Genomic DNA, 22,606 nt, shown 5'->3' with positions numbered 1-22,606 from the left:
TGTTTCCAGAGGTTGGACAAGCACTGGAAAAGATTGGGCAAGTTCTAATAATGAAGCTCTGCTATGAATCAAACTTGTCACATTGTTGCTATTACCTCTCATTGTCAGGGTACAGGTTATTGATTAGCCACTGGTGTATATATTGAGGTTTAGTTACACTAAATTATGTCCTCCCAATAGGGATGAGATCCCAGCACATGATATCCATTTGCCTCCTTGTTTACAAGCTGCTTCCTTTACTTTGAACTTAAAAATTAGATTACTGACTCTCCTTTCTCTAGTCTTCTCTGTTCAACTCCAGTTGTCCAAGCTGGTCCAGATGACAAAAGCATCATTTCTCAGGTTGAGGCAAAATACCAAACTAAGTTGAATTTTGTAGGTTGAGGAGATTAAGAGTTTAATTTCTCCCTCCATGTTGAACTGCTAGATACACATAAATAAATATAAATGGTTTCTAATTTTATCCTTGAAAATAAGAATTGTGTAGATTAATCACCATGTAAATAATATTGACATAGCACTTTATATTTTAATAGCATATAAAGTTTATAAAACACTTTACATAATTTCATTCAATCATCTGAGTCAAGTACTATAGATATTTTCTTCATTTTGCAGATAATGAAGTTGAGTCTCAAAAAAGGTTAAGTGAATTCCATATGATTATATAACTGATAAATTGTAAAAATGGGATTTGAACCCAAGCCCTTTCTAGTTTCAAGTCTAACATTATACCCACTATACTAATATAAAATTAGCTGTCCATGACTACCATGTACACATCATTACATATCATGTGTAATAATACTCAAGTTAAATAGTCAAATAGATGCCATCCTGTTCTGGGCTGGGTCTCAGGCTAGTCCCCTGATAGTTTATGTTCAATACTGAAACAAAATGAGACATTTGTAGGTCATTCAATAGTTAACAAAAGGAATTTTACTTAGCCATGGCAGGCAAAGGATATTTCACAGAGATAGGAATTGAGGACATGTCAGATTGATTCAGCTAAGTGAAACTCCTTTGCCTGAATTCCCCATTGTTTCCAACAAGTCAAGCATCAGAGAAGGGCTATAGATCCTCCTTGTTCTTTTATTACCAGGCAACAAGGAAGTGATGTCATTAGCTTGAACTTTAAGTCCCCATGAGCTAATCAACCTCAAGGATAGTTTTAATTCCTTTTAAGGAAAATTTAGTGTAACTTAAACGGGGGTAGGGGTTAGGATATTATGTAATAAATAACAAATATAATATTATATAATATATATAATAGAAGCAAATACTTCTATTATTTGATCCTATTACTATTACTATTACTATTACTATTGAAAACTGTAAAAGAATTGATCATCCTGTCTGACATTTTTAGCAGTTTTGAATGAAGACAAAAAAGCATGCTTGTCAATTTTCCACAAAGTTGGATAACAGGCTACAGACTCAAAAATATCTCAAACAAGTAGAATGAGAGCCGAAAACCAACACAATAATAGAAGAGAATAGAAAGTATATCATATAAAGAATAGTTTGAAGGAACTAGAGATTTTTAACCGGGGAGGGGGAAAAAAACAGTATTATAGGGAGATGTGATAACTACCTTTAAGTTTTTGATGGATTTCACTTAGAAGAAAGGAGGTTCAATTTACTTCATATTGTTATGAGGACCAGTGTAGAAAGTTGTTGGACTCAGTGTGAGGAAGAACTTGCTAAAATTGAAAACTATTGCATATTAGGTTGGTCCTATCCTCATTCTATAAAATGAATGGGGTCATCAAATCATTACCTTTCTATAGTTAATATATAGCATTTAGCCTATAGTTTAATAGCATATGCTAGTTAATTCTGTATTTATACAAAACATTTTTTTTATATTTTGAAGATATAGAATGAAGTGGAGTAATCACTATATAATATTTAGTTTATATCGCATATGCTAATTAATTCCCAGTATTTGTGTTATGGTTAAGAAAAATCTTAACCTATTTTATTGATTTTCTTTTCTATCTTTTAAATTATGATCAATAAAAGCATTTGGATACGTAAAAGGTATAGAGATGTTTGGCACTAATAGTATATTAGAGCAGGCTACACCACATGACTTCTAAATTCTCTTCCAGCTCTAAGATTCTGGGAGTCTAAGATTGAGTCAATCCATAGATTAAGTAAATAATTCTCTATCACCTGTTGGTAACGAATATGATCTTCCTCCTGAAATTCACACAGCACTATATTGTGACTCTTTGTTGTAGTATTTTTATCAAAGCTACTTATATTTGGTGTCTTCTCTTTTCACTAGATTACAAACTCTCAAAAGATTTTATCTGATCTTGTCTAAATGTTGCATCCCCCCTCCACACCCAGTAATTCAAACAAACAGGCTATAGCCTTCATATAACCATGAATACTTCATACATTGATGTGGATTTCAATGCACTTGATTTTAATTTGATGACTGTATCTCAATATTGTTTTCAAATATTCAATTCAAAGAGTACCTATTACATATCTTCTCCTCTTACCTACATTTAGTTTGAGTTAGATGACTTCAAATAGGTCCTGAAGGGATTAACTTTGTCAGCAGGGTGCAGTAGGATTGGATCTGGAGTAACAAAAGACTTGGGTTCCAACCTTTGATAATGCCTAGCTGCATGACCTTGAACAAGTCCCTTAACTTCTCAGATTTATCATCTGTAAAAGAGAGATAATAATACTTGCTTTAAAGTATTAACTGTTAAAAGACTCAAATTTGATAATGGATGTAAATTACTTCACAAACCTTAAAGTAATACCTGAATGACAAGTAATATCATCATTTGAATATATATGGATAATGAATATATATGGATAAAGTTCATGTCTTTTTTTCAAATATAGTTTAATTTATTTTATTAAGTATCAACAGGCAGTATCTTTTTTAAAAATTGATGCAGGTCAGAAATAACCTTGTTATAACAAGATAAGATAAGATCTTTTGAGAGCTTTAGAGAGTAATCTAGTGGAAAGAGAAAACATTAAATATAGTTAGCTATATATATAGATATAGATATAGACAAAAATACTACAATAAAGAGTTACAACATGGTGCTGCGTGAATTTGCGGAGGAATATCACATTCATTACTAACAGGTTATCAAGAATTATTTATTTGATCTATGGATTGAATCATTCTTAGACTCCCAGAATCTTAGAGCTGGAAGAGGCTTAGAAGTCTTCTGATGTAGCCTGCCTTAATGTATACTATCAATGCCATATGACTTTCCCCCCAAAGTCAGACCATTAGCACCAGAAATATGTTTAAAAAAAAATTTAATAGTTTCAAAAGCTTTTGAAATTTTTAGCATAAACTACAACTGTGGCCAGCAAATCTTAGGGACTAAGAGTGCTAAATCTCAGTTTCAAACTCACTTAACCTGGCATTAGCCTTTGAGTTGCAACTAAGGATCCTACAAGTTGGTTCTTGTCCACAATAGCAATACTCATCAAAATCAATCCTTAATGATTCTCAGCAGCAGCACTCATGGTAAGAGTTTAATTGTCAACCTTTAGTTACTGGTTAATCCATAATACCATGATAAAATGGAGTTAAATGGGAGTATTTTTGTTAATTAACAAGAAGATAGGAGTGACTCCTTTCATTTTCTAAATTCTTTTGTAGAGATAAGATTCCTTGGGCTCCACAGCTGAAAACCCAAATCTTGGTATATCATACATAGTATAAAGGCTATACAGAAAAGGTCATTTTCTCCAAGTCATAAAAACCATATTTTCTTTGTGTCTATGGTGTGTTTTATGTGTGCCCTTGTTGATTTGTGTCCACAAATAGTTTTCTCCAGATTTTAGATGTTTAGTACAAATTACGGCAATGTTCCTCCTTTTAGGAAAATATATAAATGTATATTTTTATACCAGTAACATATGTTAATAATATAATAATTAATAATTTAATATAATAAATGTACATTCAGACAGAGGTGTGAAGGGAGTATGTAATATTGGACCAAAACTTTTAAAATGCATTAATCTTAAGCTCCTCTTCTCTATAAAGCATAAACATAACACTCTTTCCCTCTCCTACAATACACTTCATGTGGGTAATTGCTCCCAAATGTTGTCACTTTCAGATTGTATGTTCTATAATTCTCTTTTAAAGAACTTGGAACTTTTTTTTTTTTGACAGGGTCTAACTTGTAGAGTATATAATTTAATCTTTTCATCAGTGCTAATGCTGCAGTTAACAACCAGGTAATTTCATTTGGGGGTCTGTAAATCTATAGGATGGAATATTCTTTTTTTAAAAAGTCCTGTGAATTTTTAGATTCTTCATCAATCTATCATTTCTGTTGACATTATTTCTGAGTGCTTTGTATTTAATTTACATACACAGTTGCTATAAGAATTGAGCAAACTGAACAACTATCAGCGGATGACTGCCAGATACTCGTGAGTGTTGCTATGTCTTATTTCAATATGATATTTGGGTAACAGTAAATTACAATCAGATAAATTTGCTTTCTTCTATTTTGTATAAAAATAAATTCAGTTTAGGTTATAAATTAGTCTGTATGTGTGTTTCTGTGTTGTACAGATATATAGATGCAGGTATTCCATACTATTAGTCTTTCAATAAAGTTGTAAGAAAGTTTCATTGTAGAAAATATTATAGGCTTTACAAATATATCTATCTTCTCTCGGTGTGTGACTTTCCTAGTTGGGGATTTAATAACCAGAAAAAATGGAACTTCAAAGAAAAAAAAAAAAGAACGAAAGAAAAAAGAAAATGGAGGTTCCATTATGGGACTTAAAAAATGAATTCCCAATCTAATAGAGTTCACTTACTTTCCCTTATATTCCTTTCAATTTCTTCTGATTATACTCTTGTACTAATTTTTTTACTCCTTCTTCCCTCCCTTAAATATTTGTAGAATGTTATCAATTTCTCCATTAATTATCGCTTAGTCAAGCTCTGAATTTTTAGTTCTTTTAATCTTCTTTCATAAGTCAAACTTTAAAATGCTTTTTGTCATATTTGTGGTTCTTCTTTGAATTCCATTCACTTGGCCTACATATTTCTGACATTGACATCCCATTTTTAAATATAGACTTTTAAATGAAATCTCATCATAAAAAATATTTGCCCATCTTTTCCCTTCAAGAAACTTTCTCTTGTTAATTCAATTCAACAAATATTTATTAAACATTAAGGAAAAATAATGGTATTAGATGATATAGGATCGAAAGATCAAATAATTTTGTCTCCAGAATGACCAAATTAGTGGAAGATGTAAAAGAAAGATAATCAATATTTGTTCTTGTAAGTTCTCTGATTTTAGCATCACAACAAAACAGGTTCATTATGAGCCTTAGAAGATTATATCAGAACCTAACAGTTATAAAATTTTCTTCCCATTACCTTGCATTTGACATCTTTTCCCTCTTAACCTATTTAGCCTATCATCACTCTTCCCCTACATGGATATCTTTTCAAAAGAAATAGGTAGCTCACATGAATTGATGATGCCCCATGCTGTCTCACATCTGCATCTTTGCTTATATTCTCTCTGTTACCTGGAAAGACTGAATTAAAATTTTTTCATTCAAAACTCAGCTAACATGGTAGCACTGGCAAATATATATACATACATATTTGTATGTATGTAATGTATGTATGTATACAATTTTAGGTTTTGCAGATAACTATATACATTAGCTGATTTTATCCTCTCACAAGCACCATGAAATAAAATATGAAAGATATTAATATCATCATTTAACAATTGGAAAACTAAGGCACAGAAAAGTTAAATGATACATAGCTAATATATCAAAGGCAAAATATAAAACCAGATAATCCTGACTCAAAAATTTACTACTCTAACCACTAAACTATGATTCTATTCTGAAGAATATTCTAGCTCCAGCTTCTGAAGTTACTATGACACAGATGGCAATTTTGTTATTATTATCAACTTGTGGTAAAGTAAATAGAGAGCTGGTTACAGTATGAGGAAAACCTGAGCTCAAATTTGGTTTCAGACACATTCTAACTGTGTGATCCTGAGCAACTCATTCAATCTCTATTTACCTCAGATACTTCATCTACAAAATGGCTATTAAAAGTATAAATACTGATTTCTATCAATATTGCATTTTTACATATGATTATTATTTCCCATAAAACCTTTCTTTATTCATGAAGGATATAAGATATTTTCTTCCTCTTACCTTCCATAGAACTTTCTTTTATTTCCCTCTCATGACCTTAATTAAAGTATATATTATATGATAGTGATTTATCCACCCTACTCCATCCTTCAATGAAACTCTCTGAAGACAAGAATTGAGTTACTGATTTTTTATTGTTGTCATATTGGATTTCAAGGGATTATCTGACTATCATCCTGAGATTCCTAACAAAGTGACTATTTCCCAAGAGTATTTTAGAAGCTTCAATGTCTGAATAGCAATGCATTCCCCCTACCTCACTCCACATGTTGCAATTTGCCTTTATGTTGTATGACACTAACTTTAATTTGTATACTTCACCACTGAAGTTTACTTACAGTATTTTCTTTTTCTAATGTATACTATATCTCTCCATTTAGGTTCCCAGCTAAATTAGTTAATTTACTATACATTTCCTTTTCCAGATTATTACTGAAAATATGAAATAAGAGGAGACAGAATAGCAATTCTAGAGATTGCCTTCTCTACATCTCCCACCAAACCATCATTCATTCACCATTAGCTAATGATGGATGAAAGTTTTATTATTAATTCAAAATTTAATTAGTGATTCATCCTAAAGTTAGGGAATCTGGGTTAGGTTTAAAGAAACCTGGTTTGAATTTTAGGTAAATGTTCTTCCTCCATTCAAGTGTCAAGAGAGAATTTATAGTCTCAGGTGGATACTAAATGAAATTTGGTAAGTTCATCTAAGACTTGCTTTGAGTTTATGGTTTGAGTGAGCTCAAATTTCATATAGCTCTAATCCTTTAATTTATAGTTATGCTGCCATTTTCATCTCATGAAAAAGGAATTTTTAAAATAAAATTTGGTATCCCAATTTGATAGCAAAGTCAATCTACTACAACTGCTATATTCCTTTGATTCATAATAATGATAATACTTTGATGTTTGCATGGATTTGTATTACTGTAATATCAGAAAAGATCATTAGTGTCCCTTGACCTCTTTGAAATGGCATAAGCAAAAGCAGTCTCACTAAAGTTTTTCCAAACATTTATGACTTTGATATATGAATGTTGACTGTTGGGCTTACCAAATGATAATTTTCAAGATAATTCTGGCATCTTTGTAGATCAACTCTATCATTTCTTTTTCTCCTTTGAGCTAGTATAAACATAATGTTATGTATATTCTGTTTCTTTCAATATCTACTTCCTCAGATAGAAATCCAGGGTCCAAATTTTGGAATTACTGAATCTCCTCAAATTATTTTATATGAGCTCTGAAAGATCTAATAATGGGTCTCTAGACCCCAAAATGATAGCTTCACAGTTCATGACTAATGTTACTATATATGCAAATGATAACATGAATATTAAATTAAAGGAACTAAAAGCAAAGAAAGATAAAACTGAAGTGAATTTAGAGAAGTTGTAAAAGCCCATGTTTCTGCAGATCTAAATATGTTTTGATAAGAAGTCATATGTAAAATGTAGACATAATATTGGTACCTAAAATATAGATAGGTAGAACAAGCAAATATTAATTATTGATTTAAATTCATCAACTCTTTACTCATATACTTATCATAGCTATAAGATTAATATTGCATTTATAGTGTCTATGTTTTTCATATGATTAAACTAAGCTTTCTTGTTTCTTTTCTTTTCTTTTGCATATGGACACTAAATTTAATTCATATTCATGTTAAAGGAAAATGACTTCTAAAAGGGACTGTGTTCCAGCTTATTAAGTGAATAATCAAAATCTGGAAAAGTGCTGTTTTTTTCTTCCAACTTGTAGTCACAAAACCACTACTTGTAAAACCAGAATTTTACTACACTAAAAAGCCTAGTCAATTTTTTTTTTTTTTTTTTTTTTTTTGGCCAGAAAAGAAAGCAGGTTTGATATTTAGGACTCCTGGCCCTTCTTGGTCTATCCCCAGAGATGAAAATGTAGCTTAACTTACAAAGATGTTAGATGTAAATGGTTGAGTAATATAACAGAATCATCAGCAGGATTTAAAAATTATGATTCTACTGTAATGGTTGGGAAAAGACATAGATAGTTAAAAGTAATAACCAAGCTGGAGTCTTAAAAATAACACACACAATTTACAGCCACAAAATAGAAAAAGCAAGATTTCCCTTTTCTATTAAGGAAAAAAAAAGAAGAGTGCGTTTTTCCTCTTAATTTGATTATAAATGATATGTAACTTGAAAATAGCAGCAAAGTTTGTTCTGGTAGTTTCTGGCTTTGTTGAGGAGCAAATGATGCCACAGAAAACAATCTTTCATTAGATCATTTAATTCATTATTAAACTTCAATCTTTTGATGATCAAGTATAATATAGCACTTTCAGGTGTTCTTTCATTAAGGAAACCTATTTTCAGACACTTAAATGCACATGCACACTTACTATAACTTTTAATTCTTTAGTAGAGGAATAAACACTGACTAATTTCTGCTCTAGGTGCCTTTATAACTCTGACATATTGCAAGCCCTAGAAAGAATTTTAATCTACATGGTTTGAAAATAGAGGCCTTTTAAATATGCTGCATACAATTTGTGATGGTCATCTCTAAAATGCTGCTCCATTATCCTTTTCCATTTGGAATGAATGAGGCTAATTAATTTCAGGCCATACTTGATGAGGTCAGCACCATACGAGGGGTGCGTGCTAGACATTGCTAATCTCTTTCAGCTGAGAGTGATGAATTAAAGATGAAGCATGCCTTTGCAGGCCTAATTTAGAATGTATATCAAAAACCTACAGCAAATAATACTATACCCTACAACAAAGGAAAACTTGTTCTCTCAGGCTCCCGTGTAGTGTTGATTTTAAAGGCATTTTCATTTCACTTTGGAATTCCAGCTGTGGATGGGTGAACCATTTCAGAAAAATCAAGCCATCTCTCTTACATGCCTGTGTGGACAAAAAGTGGAATAAAAAAAGAGAAAAACACCACGATCAGGGTTTGATTTTATCTATATCAAAATTCTGATCATATATCCAGTATTTTATCAAAACTTCCCTGCCTCATATGGATCCCATATCGATGATACCTGTCTCCAAGTAATGGCCAAAGAGCCTTGCCAGGAAATTTCAAAGTACATCCTAAATGAGACAATCCTTTGTTTTTAAAACAGATATACTTATTAAGCTTTCTATGTTTCTGTTAGGAAAGCCAATGTAGATTGACCAGGTAGATAACACAATATCTTTCATTAGGCCAAGAAATAAATTGTAATACAGATGCCTTCAGGTCAAAATATTCTTTGGAAAATGAATGCTAAGCCAATTCTGGAACTAAAGTAGGCAGGTATTCATTGGCTTAAACTCGGAATAAGAAGAAGAATTAATAATAATTTATCAAATACAGTTGTTCAAATTTCTAGGAATAAAGAAATAGATGAGATTAGCCCAGTCACTAGAGAACTCACTAAAATTCTCACCAGTGGCTGCATTTTGACACACCTGAGAAAAGAAATTCTGACAGGTTATTGTAATAAGTAAGAATTTCCAACTGGTAGTCACAAGCAGCTTCTGTCTTTGTATCCCAGTAGTCCTCATTAGAACAAAGCTGCTTCGAATTAGGTCCAATCTACATGCCGAATCAATCTTTCATCCCTTTGATTGCTTCTGAAAATATTTATATTTCTTAATAATGCACATTTTGTCTTGCAGCCTCTGATTAAACCCAGACAGGGGTTCCTAGAAAAACAGAGACTGTATATGGAAGGGTTATTTGGGACAGGAAAAGAAAGATAAAAACACACACACAGGTTTTTCCTATTGTGCAACCATTAGCGAATATAAATCTAGTAATTTTGGTTATGTAGCCATCAGAATTGGCTTATAATAAATACATATTGGAATATCATAGTAACCAACTGGTATTTAAAGATTTTGCTTTCTGATGCCAAATCCTATGCTGCTGGATCATTTTTTTTTTTTTACTTTATTGAATTTTATTCAATTCTTACCTCTTTTTTTTTTTTTTTTTTTTGGCTGAGGCAATTGGGGTTAAGTGACTTGCCCAGAGCTAGGGTCCCACAGTTAGGAAGTGTTAAGTGTCTAAGGTCACATTTGAACTCAGGGTCTCCTGACTTCAGGGCTGGTGCTCAGTCCACTATGCTATCTAGCTGCCCTGCATTTTTTTAAATTCTTAATGGGAATTTATAGTAAAGTTTCAAATTATGATGAATAATATCCCAACCAAAATTATCACGTAATAAAATAGAAAAATGTCTTATCCTTGCCACATCAAAAATGTTATTTAAAATAAGGTTTTTATAACTAAGAAGTTTGTGACATATGGGAAAGATGATGGGACTGGGATTCAAGAGAATTGGATTCTAGTTCTGTCTAAAGCACCAATCAACTTGTGACCTAAGGTAGGTCATTTCTCTCCTTCATTTGTAAAACAATTCTGATCAAACTCTAATATCCTTCCCCTCTCCCCTCCTAAAATTATATTAATGAAAGTCATCATCTTAGGTGATTTAATACATCATAGAATCAGCAAGCTGAAAGAAATCTTAGAAACCATCTCATCTAAAACTTCATTTTGGGAATGGGAAAACTGAAGCAGAGAAAGTTGTTCAAGATCACAGAGCTATGTTTAGTAATAAAGCTTGGATGAGAACCCAGGTGTTCTCACTTTCAATTCTATGTTTTCTCTTCTATAGTATACTTCTTTATATTGTAAGGATTGCTTAAATTGTGAAAAGAAGTAGATTGAAAATGACTAGTGGCCTTTTTATTCAGTTCCTAGATATATAAGCTTGATTAATGGTAAAGATGTATCAATACGTGTCTGTGTGTATTGTGTATGTGTGTATGGGGATTGTATACATATATATGTATATGTACACACATATGTACATCCAGTATATACATATATGTATTTAAGTATATATACACATGTGTATATATGCTGTGTGTGTTTATCTACATATAGGTATATTTACCCAGTGACTTTTCCAAACAACTAAAAAATTTTCCTGATTGGGAAGATACTAGATGTTTGGAGTGGTTAAACAATTCAAAAGAGATAATTTCCCTGTTTCATTCCCTAAAAAGAAGTCACACATACAAATTAAGTACATGAACAAATACATTAATATTACATAAAAATAAAAGCACAAAATTTTCAAAAATCAAAATTATCCTTTCAATCCTATCAAATAATGGTGTCACTAAATTTCTATTTTTACTGTGCATGTATTTAACACAGTTCTATCTTTTATAATTCCATGATTGGGCAACAAAGTACTGAATTGGAAAATGATGGATTTTCCCTCCAACCAACACCCTATCCAACCTTCATCTAGAAATAGAAGGGGAAGAAATACTTACCTATACAATAAGACAAGAAAACTTATGTTTTACAAAACATAAATGATAACCACAAATAAACTTTTCTACTTCAGGTAAAATAATCCAAAATTTTGCTACCAACATAATGCCTCTTGTGTGACAACTTGAAAAAAAAATCACAAACATACTTTGCTGAAATGTTAAATAAGCGGGAAAAAGACATGAATTTTTTAAAGGGTTATTAAAGAGTTGAGGCCTAAAGGTGTATGTCTATTTTAAAAAGAAATTTTCTGATTGCAGATAACTTCTCAATTTGATTTAGTGTCGAATGATAGTGATGGGGTTGATAACTGAGCATTCATCGGTAATTCATCTTGTGCTGGTAGAAATTTACAGCAAAGCAGTGCTTTCCCAACACTGACAAGCCCTATTAATCTTTTTCAGACACATTTCAATAGGTGTCTCCATCTGTGCCCAACATCTAAACACTCTGGCATCACCAGGGACTTGAAGACACCTCCATTTCAGGTTATACTAGTAAAAATGTGAAACTACATCATGCTTGATTTTTTAACCCCATTCTCTCTTCATTCAATTAGCTTTTTTCCCCCTGAATTTTCTACTTATATGTAACATCATTTTCCCAATGAGAATATTAAAAGATTTGTTTTTTTGATAATTTACAATCTTCTAAGGAGTAAACAACCAATAACTTTTTTTATAAAGTAAAACAGTCAAGAGTCTATTGTTTAGTGCCCTAGGAATCTTATTGAACAACTCCTTTTGTTAGATTTGGGCTTGCCAAAATGAAACCTACTTTCACTTTTTTTAGATAGCTGTTATAAGTAAAAAATCCTAAGATATATTTGACTTACATTTTTAATGCAATGCATTATACGCGATAATAACTTTAATTTTTAAATGGTGAAAAGAGAAATAAGACCAAAAAAGTCTTGTTCTACTAATAGTCATATTTTTTTTCAGCATATTCAGATCCTAGGATGCAACTCTTCTTTCCATTTGTACCAAATATAAGTTTTGTATATGTATACTATATTTATGTGTGTGCGTATATATATATATATATATGTATATATGTATGTATGTATATATGTATACTACAAAGAAGTTAGAAAGAACCACATTACATAACACAAAATAAATCTTATATTTAAATTTTCTTTGCTATTAAACAAACATAATTTGTAAACTGACTATGAATTCATTCTATGTAATAAATTTGATTAGTCTTATTTGGAACAGCTTAGCATCAAGTGTTTTCTGCTATTTTCATGGGCCTGGTTGAGCACAGAAATTTAATTTGGAAAGTGCTTTCCCTTTGTTCTTTGTGAGGGAAAATAAACAGAGAGAGACAGAGAGAGAGAGAGACAGACAGAGAGAGAGAGAGACAGAGAGAGAGAGAGACAGAGAGAGAGAGAGAGACAGACAGAGAGAGAGAGACAGACAGAGAGAGAGACAGACAGAGAGAGAGACAGACAGAGACAGAAAGAGACAGAGTAGACAGACAGACAGAGACAGAAAGAGATAGAGTAGACAGACAGAGAGAAAGAGAAGAAGAAAGAAGAAGAAAGAAGAAGAAAGAAGAAGAAAGAAGAAGAAAGAAGAAGAAAGAAGAAGAAAGAAGAAGAAAGAAGAAGAAGAAGAGGAGGAAGAGGAAGAAGAGGAGGAGGAGGAGGAGGAGGAGGAGGAGGAGGAGGAAGGAAGGAAGGAAGGAAGGAAGGAAGGAAGGAAGGAAGGAAGGAAGGAAGGAAGGAAGGAAAAAAATAAAGTGAAATAAAATGAAATGAACTCTGACACATTTTCATTTTTAATAAAGGTCAAAGTTTTCTTCATGGTTGATTGAATATTCAAAAATCTCCATTGAATTTTCATTATATGTGATCTGTCACTGATAAGTGTCTACAGAGAAAGATAAGAAAAAAAAAGTATAGATCCTTAAAATGTATTTCTTTCTTATGGACTACTTTAAAACATGAGTCATCTCATAGATCTAATGACCTTATTGTAGGTGGCAAGTTTAAATGTGCCATATTAATAACTTGTTATCCAAGATAAATTAAGTCCTTATGTGTCAAAAGCACTCTGAACTGGATTACCTACAAGACAAGTATTTATTGAATAAATGTTAACTCCAATTTCATTCTAATTTGACTGACTGTATGCTGCATACTCCTTGAATGAGATAAAAATACTCAAATCTATAACTGATACATTACAACATTATACATAACTTGTCTATTTCTATTAATTTTGTTCTTAAAGTAGGAGAGAGAAAGCGCTCTCTCTCTCTCTCTCTCTCTCTCTGTGTGTGTGTGTGTGTGTGTGTGTGTGTGTGTGTGTGTGTTTTGTTCTGAAGAGCAAGGAGAGAGATAGAAAAAAGGGCTGGCATTCAGCCTAAAGAGAAATCATTGAAACAAATTAATCCTATGCCGTTTAAATTGACATGGTAATCCATCATCAGGGAAGGCGAACTCTGAAAGCAATCTAGGATCTGCAGTGTTCTTTCACTGGCCCTGGAGGCACAAAGACAGATAGTAGAGGAGGGGAAAACATCATAAAAGTTAGTAATGCCTTCGAAAAAAAGAAAATGACTATATCCAGTTTTCCTTTTCCTTACCTCCAAGGCCTGTTTCAGAAGGGAACTTAGGTTAACTTTCAACAAAGTTTACTTGTAAATGTTGTCATCTTCACTCTCAGCTCCAAAGGTCTCTAACTGACATAGTGTAAAATTTTAACCATTATTTGACTCATTTTCAACATAGACTAAATATGATCCTTGACATCATAGAGATATAAACAATAACTTTCCTTAAAGCCATTTTTAAAATTTTTCACATTTTTCTTAATCACTTTCTCATTTAAATCAATCCCATTAATATATTATGAAAATATATTTTATTATTAGGTTTTACTTTATACATTAATGCCTTAGTAGCATCACAAAAATTTGACATAAGAAGGTTGTTGTCACTACCCCTGCTGGGTATATTTATAATTAATGCAGAGCATTTTTTTAAATACCTGGTTGAGTTTCACATGCCTTAGAAGGAGTCCTTTAATTTTTTAACTTGGAAATATATCCCATTAAAATATTTTCTGCTAAAACAATGTTATGATGAAAACCCTTATAAAATAAGTTACACTATAAAAGTCTCTTTTTTAAAATACAGTGTCTTAAAAAGTGTTTTACATTTTTTAAACTAATAAATGTCTTGGTAAGTGGTCACTGTTGCCTGAGTTTACTAACGAAATCAGGTAACTTATTATTTATTGTTTTAATAATGAATTTCTATGGACAAAGTAATACATATATATAAGTAAGTATATAGGAATATATGTATCTATACATATTCAATCCCTTTGTTAGCAGCAGACAGTTTGAAGAAAAAACTTTAAATACTTTTGTGCCCAAGGCAGAGGGGCTACCTAATATGAACCATACCCAACATCTGCCCTATTTTAATTTAGAGAGGACAGGATTTCTTCTATTTTATTAAGAAAACTTTATATGGTACAGTAACTTCAGAATACACATTACTACCATCTTTTTCCTTTGTAATTAGATTTTACTTGTTCTCTAAGAAAGAAATCAGAAGGTGAAAAATAATCACAGAAACTAACTGATTTTTTTTAAGAAGTATCAAAAACAGATTAAAGATATTCATGGGTAAATAGGGAAAGACTATCTAAGGATTTTAAATGAAATGTTAATTCAAAGTCATGCCAATTGAAATTGTAACAGAGTAAAGTGAGTTCACAAAATAAATGAAATGTAAATCATAGTTCCTCATTTCTTGCACATTAAATTTCATTTGCTAATATATGGCTTATATTCCTTGAATGAGTTTATTTTTCATTCATATAGAATATATTTTAAGTAAGAACACTATATTCAAAAGGCCATTGAATAGTGAAAGAAGAGTACTGGCTAAAGATAATTCATAATCATTCACAGAAGAGTGCCCCCCCAAAGCCCTAATATGTTTACTTTTTTTCATTTCTGACAAATATTTTTAAAGTAGCTAAATGTCACATGTAGAAATGAACATTTCTAAGAAACTTTAGAAATAAAATGCTACAAAACTATTTTTATTAACATAGAAGCTGGAATAAAAATTACCTGGCCTATTTTTTAAAATTTACTCTCCCTGATTTGTGATATAATGTGACCTTGTCAAGAAATAGCATCTTTACCATTTTTCACTTAAGTGAATATCCTCTCTTCTTTATGTTTTCAGTTTAGCTTTAACTATTTTAAGTGATATAATCTCATCCAATTTATTTCAACCAAACCCAGAGAATTCTTCTGGATAAGACTGATTAATTTCTTACAAATTGCAACAGACTGATGAAAAAAGAACTATTCTCAAACATGTGTTTAAAATCTTTAAAAGCTGTCTAAAGATTGTTAAAAGATAACATATTTAAGCTGTAAAGCTAATAATTTAATGGACAGGGGCTTAAATGTATTGTGAAACAGCCCATCTTAATTCAGCAAAAGAAATTCATCTAACATTTTTTTTTTAAAAAAAGCAGCCACTTTCCAAGTAAATCAGATTTTTATGTGGAAAAGACATAATTAGATATATAATTGATTAATATAATCTCTATCCACATAGTGTCTCTCCTATTGTCTGTGAATCTATATTTTCCTGTCTATTCTGAGCCTCTTACTATATGCCTTATTGTGATATATGGATCTGTATTTATAAAAAGTCTTCTGTAGGCCATAATAGGAAGGAAATTCTTTTTAAAGTTATTTTTAACATCTAAAATTTATCTTGAGTTTTTTGCTAAGTGAAATTAATTCAGATAAATTTTCTTTGATATTCTTGTTTAATACATTGACATTCAACCAATTAGCAATATTATTTGTTTTATTAGCAACTTCATTTTTTAAGTACCAGCACTCAATAGGTTGATTAATAATTTTTAGACATTATATAGAAAGACATCTTTATAAAGATTTAATCATTAACATCTTGAAAAGAAGGAAAATATTTGTTATGAATATTCAAGTAATATTTCAGTTAAGCCTCCTTGAAGCAGAAATTAATGTCAAAAAGGTGTCCCTCTTTTTTAAAAAGTTATCTAGAAATTTTAATATTTTAAGTCATTTTTGTCAGAGGCATATTTTGTTCAATGTTCAGGTGGCCACTTAATGCCAGCATTTTTGATGGCCTGGGCTTGAACATTCTTCAATTCATTAGAAAGTAAAGTACAAAAAAAAAAAAAAAGAGGGGGGGGAGACATTTTAAGATAATTTACTTGCTAAAATATCTCACCGAAGAAAATTTTCATTTTCTATTTTTAAAGTGCTTTTCAAAAAAATGTACAACATATATTTAACTTTATCAATAATGAAGCGATTCAACTTGCATTTTAACCCTAACAAAAAATGTCTCTGAGAATATCCAAAATATTTTCATATCGCCTCACTATTGATTTATGAAGACAGGCACTTTTATATACTCTCCATACAAATGTATGGACAATAATATACAGGGCATTGATGTGTAAATATTGCTTCAAAAAACTTTTTCATATAAAATGTCTATGTCCATGTATGTGTAATTAAACATGTGCTTACATAGATGTGTGTATTAATCTTTTTGAATGTGGGCTTCTATACGTTCATATAACTATAACTACCTATTGTGAGGTCATCAGGCTTGATGTCAGTATAACATGTTTTCATAATCACATTCAATTCAAATATAATTTGGCTATTGACAAGATGCTAAATTAATCTAACTTAAAAGAAAGAGGGTAAATGTATCTTGCTTTTAAACTAACTCCCCCCAATAAAAACATAATCCAAATTTAATATTACATACATTTTGGAAACATGAAAAACATGAATATGTCACTCAGTTTAAGAAAATTAAATGTTTTACTAATTAATATTTTCTGATTCCTAAAATGCATTTCAAGTATTTTTAATGGGGAAAAACTTAGCTTGTTTTTTTGGAGATTTATGTTCACACTTGGGGGTAGGGGGAGAAAAGCAGGGAAGAAAACAAAACAAAACAAAAAATCTTGCAAAAGAACTGAGTTCACTGCTGCTTGCTGACCTCTCCTTTCTTTTTCAGCAGTCCCTTTTTGCAGATTAGTATGGTTAACCTTAGTTCTGTTTTGGACTAGGAAGGGTTAATGAGACCAAGCTCCTTACAACCTCAAGGTCAGAGTTTCCTATCTCCAATCTAAGGAATTAGGTAAAGAGGTTATACGATTATAGTGAAAGGAGTTATAGGCACTCGTTGCCTCATACCTGAACATACTGCTCTAAATCCACTGGGATTTTTGGGGGGTGGAGAGACAAGGAAACTTTAGCTATAGAAAACTGTTAATTGGGTCTGTACCTCTCTTTTCTGGTCCTCTGATGATCCAACCAGGACAATTTACCTTGGTTCCTCAGGCTTAATGATAATCATAATTATAATAAATCAACCAAAAAAAAACATTTAAAAATAAAATTAAAATACCCACAATAATGTCTTTGGGGAAAACAGAATGGGGGGTCCGAAGGAGAAAAATGAAAAGGCAATACTTCCCTCTCTTTTTACTCCCATCCCCCTCCCTTTCCCCAGAAATTAGTGGCCAGTTGATTATTTGCAGCTGCTTCTAACTTCAAGGTTTGTTTACAGTAGCCACACTAGCACTTAGAGAAGTGAAAAGCCATTTTCACATCAGTCCTGCTGCTTTCTTTTTCGGATAAGGGTTTTTTCTCCTTACCACAAAAAACATTCAAGAAGCTTTCCTAAGTTCAGTAAGCAGTCTTTTTCCTTAAAATTTGCTGTGCCTCCATCAATTTGCCCTCTCTGCATCTCAACCTTATGGCAAGAAAAGGCTTTTCATCACTAGGATTTAGGTTAATTACCCAAACCTGGTTTCCTGCCCTGTGGACTGGCCCGGGCTTCGCTGCCTGCTGCCATTTCACTATCTAGACTCAGAAAACTAGTCCCTGACTTAAGCGATTTCCCCTCCATCACTCCTAACACCTGGAAACCGAGTGGGTATTCTGCTTTGATCCCACCCAGAGGAGTTCCCTCGCTCTCAGTCTGCTACTGCGCTTGAAGACTTCCGAAGGGAGACAATCGCAGCCGGGCAGAGGTGTTTGTTCATATTAGGAAATATTGACTGAGCTGTCATTGGAAATGAGGTGGGGGGGGGGGGGGCGTAGGAAAGAAGGAGAGGTTGAAGGGAAGGAATCTGTCAATAAGAAAGGTGACAAAAATTTAGATCTGCTGGTTGCAATGGATTGTAATTAACGTACCCTTTTAGTCGAAATTGGGAGTGGGAAGAATGCTATACCTGTTTTATGAGACCCATTTGTTTTGTGGGGTGAGTGGGAACAGAATTACTTCTCGGTTGCTTATTTAAAACAAACAAACAAATTAAAAAAAAATAAGGTATGATTCTGGGATCATTCCTTTCAACTTCTGTTGTTCATTTCAATGTCGAGTCATTTGCAAGTTACTTTCAAAATGTTCCAGGCATTTATTCCAAGGCTTTGTTATCATTTTACACCTCCACCTCCCATCACAATGCTTCCAGACTCTATAGCAAACCGTAGATTTTATAAGACTTCTCTCCTTATCCTAGCCACTCTGCCTTTCTGACGCTTTTGTATCCTTGCGTCCACAACTAATTCTTAGTTGGCTAGAGATTTTAGGATTCTCTTTCCCGGCGCCTTCCTAACCCTCTTTTGCTGTCCGGGGGAGGGAAATGGGAGGCTAATGATATTTTTCCTTGGCAGGGGGAGGGAGGTGGTGAAAGAATTCCTCCTCTTCCTTTCTTGTTTTTTCCCCCTCTGGTATAGCCAAATCCATGAAACTCCCTGCCCCTTTGTCACTATGGGGGCTTCTAATCACTTCATATCGATTTTCTAACTCTTTTCATCCCGTTGAAGACACATCTTAAAACACTCCAACCCAGAGTGTGCTCTTTGCTTTATACACACTAATAAAATGATTTACCCTTCTCTCTGCGCTCTCCTCACAGGAGAAAATCGTTCAAGTCCCGGCTATTTGTGTGTGATCAGTAAATATTTAGTGTGGTGACATCTTCAGCTCCTCTCCTGATCAATACCCAGCCCAACAGGAGGTTCCCATTGTCCAGGAGGAGACTTGCTGAGCTCTGTTTAGATGAGTTCTTCTCTTCCTCTTCTGGGCTCTGATTTATGTTAGAATAGAACCAGCAAAGGGGAGAACTTGCTTTTTAAAATGTCTTCTAAACCTTTTTATTTTTGACATTAAACCACCTATGCAACTGCTAAATTATTCCATGAGAAGGGAGGTCTCAAACTCTCCTCCTGCTGCCTTTTCCCCTTTTCTTCCTCTCTGATCTTCTAACACTTTAAAAGCCTTGGTATGAAATGCATATCTTCGGAAGCACCTTTCAAAACCGTTAATTTCCTTTTTGCAGGAACTACCCCCTCAACCCCTTAACACTCCCCACTCAATCTAATTTATGGGAAGTGAGAAACAAGGGAGGAGAGAGGAAGAATGGGTGAGAAATCAAGAGGTCCAAGAATCCAACCCCAGGGCTGCTTCAGCTTTAAAAACTCTTCCATACCCCTACTTTTGTCACTAATCTTTCTGTCCCACCCATCCCTATCCCTAGCAAACAGCTCCTGAATCAAGTAACAAGATGGAAAGGGGTAGGTGTTTTAATTCCTAACTCAGAGATCATCTCCATCCTCAGCAGAGAAGCTAAGATTCTCTCCAAGATGTTCCATCCATCAACACTTTTTTGTAAGGAGTGGGAAAACAAGGCTATAGTCTTGGTAGGCGATAAAAAGGCTAAATCACACACACACACACATACACGCACGCTCGCGCGCGCGCGCACACGCACACATACACAAACACACACACACTTCCCTCTCTCCTCATCCTAAACTACTTCGTGCCCTCCAACCCCCCCCCCCCCCCCCAAAAAAAAGATCCTCCTGCCAAGAAAGTCATTGTTGGATTAATGATCTAGTTGCTCCCACACACAAACCCCCCGCCGCCCACAGGTCCTTAGCCTCATTGAAAATAGTGCACAGGACTATAACCTCTCCAAAGCTCTTCGGGGATACTAACTATGACGAGTAAAAGGTCTGAGATGTGATTCTGGAAGGAAATGAATCGTTATCTGTATACCTCAGAGTCTGGGGATTCAGTATAGGGGAAGAGGGACCAAGACCCTGAAAAGCAGAAAGACCTCCACCATCCTCTCCACCTGTTAGCTGGCAGGACAACCGGCTTAGCCTCTATAACAGCACATTCATTCACCTTCTGCAGGTCTGAAAATAAATAAATAAAAGGAGACTAAGGGGAAGGGGAAAGGTGAGAGTCTTCAAGGAGTAAGACTTATCCCATTACAATTCCACCTTTTGTTCTAGAAATGTTTTCTAAAGCTCCCTTATCTCAAGAATATATCTTTATACTAATGCATACTTAATTGGTCTGTCTTGACTGTCCATATAAAACAATTTAATTAGGGGGCTTTCTTGCTTTGGAGAAAAAAAAAATCTGCCCAGCGTTTATTGTATTTAGCACCAATACAGGCAGAAAATGTCGCACAAGTTTTTGGTTGAAAGAGCACCTCTGTGTCCATTGAAGGGCGTTGATCCGAAAAGACAGAAAGGACAAGTAAAATCGATTTGAAGCGACCCTCTCTGTCCCTTTCACACCATTCAGAAACTCCATTCCTTCTAAGACAAAGACCAGCGCCTTGGGAATTCTCAGGAAAAAGGAGAATCCAATCCCACAATCATACAGCACTTTTTAAAAAAATCCTTAATATTGCTTTTATTAAAAAAAAAAAAATTTAAACCCATTCTATTGTTTAGTGACCACTACCCTTCAACCCCCCTCACTTTCCCCTCCATATTTCACAAGCCTTCTCTTCTCAATCACTGGATCATTATGGTTATTAAGATTGCAGCCCTGGTTTCCAACTTGGTCATTCGCAGGCTTTTAGAGTTAGGGTAGTCCTCACCTTTGACCCCAAAGATCAGAGTGGCAGCTATCATTGCAAGTTGGGCCAAAATTTAAAAAATAAAAAAGAGGGAATTTAGCTGGTTTTGGGGAGGCTTACCACTTTACCTTTTTTTTTCTTTGGAAATGAACTACTAACTCCACCTTTGATGGGGAATCTAAAGCTCCCCAAGGTTCCTTCGCTGTGCCTCAGTGAATTCCCTTGTAAAACTTGTCCAACTAAACATCAGGTTATCTCAGAGAATGACCGATTTAATAGACCTAGATGAAAAAGCGATGCTCAGCTTCAGGGAAGGAACCTTATGGAGATGATTGGGGGAGGAAGAGGGAACTGAAGAAAGCAGGGGATGACATCATTTCGACCTGAACTGTAACCTTAAGGCTTGTCATCACACCTTCATAATTCTCCCCCGACCTCCGGGAGGAAAGGGGGGGAGGGGCAGAGGTGCGACTGGGAGCCAGGGGAGGAAGGGTAAGTGTGGGAGTGGGAGTGGGAAGACGGTAGAGTTACAGAAGTGTACTCCATTGGAAATAGTTCACCACCTTTTCAGAACCCACCCCCCCCCCCCATCCGTTTCCTACACTGATTATGCAAACCACAAAGAAAACTTTTGTAGACCATATTTATGGTATTAATGAATAGTTTAAAAAAAGATTTACACTTCTTATGATCAATATTCTGAGTTATTTTCCTCAAAGTATATAATTACAGTGTCTTCATAGTTTTCATCATTGTTTGAGGTGGCAAAACCATTTGTAATTTTCATTAGCCAGTAAACATGTAATTAACATTCAGCACTGTGTTTAACTTAATTCCTGTTTAAGACAAGGACAAGAAACAGTGGAGGAACGTTTGTTCCATTTGTCAAGTCTGACATACATCTTACCATAACAGTTTCCTAAAATAAAAGATCCATGTTTCACCATTATTCTTCTCTTAAAACAAAACAAAACAAAAATCCATTAGTTAAAAATGTATTAGACTGCCAAACGCAATATAATTTAGTCTGAATTTTCTTGATCTACTGTATTAGTGATTCCACATGAGTGTTGTTTTTTTTGGGGGGGAGGGGGGTGATAGGATTATTG

At 33.5% G+C, this 22,606-nt stretch overlaps 1 long non-coding RNA gene across 12 annotated transcripts in view; it reads right to left on the bottom strand.

Annotated features, from left to right (window-relative positions):
* The window catches only part of LOC111719314, a 177,348-nt gene that overhangs the window by 153,059 nt on the left and 1,683 nt on the right, over nt 1-22,606 (bottom strand). For 3 of the 12 annotated variants that reach the window (XR_004232417.1, XR_004232427.1, XR_004232425.1), the window contains exons 1-2: nt 8,976-10,167; nt 2,517-2,685 (exon numbers count right to left, since the gene is read on the bottom strand). The exons of 1 other annotated variant lie outside the window; for it this stretch is intronic. This is a non-coding gene — a long non-coding RNA (uncharacterized LOC111719314). Of the gene's footprint in view, nt 1-2,516; nt 2,686-8,975; nt 10,168-22,606 lie in introns of those variants that run through there. 8 more of the 12 variants (XR_004232423.1, XR_004232418.1, XR_004232419.1 and 5 more) reach the window with 8 other exon arrangements.

Source organism: Sarcophilus harrisii, chromosome 2 (assembly GCF_902635505.1).
Source record: "Sarcophilus harrisii chromosome 2, mSarHar1.11, whole genome shotgun sequence".
NCBI lineage: Eukaryota > Metazoa > Chordata > Mammalia > Dasyuromorphia > Dasyuridae > Sarcophilus > Sarcophilus harrisii.
The sequence above is the reverse complement of the archived record's forward strand: the minus strand, read 5'-3'. Positions and strand labels throughout refer to the sequence as shown.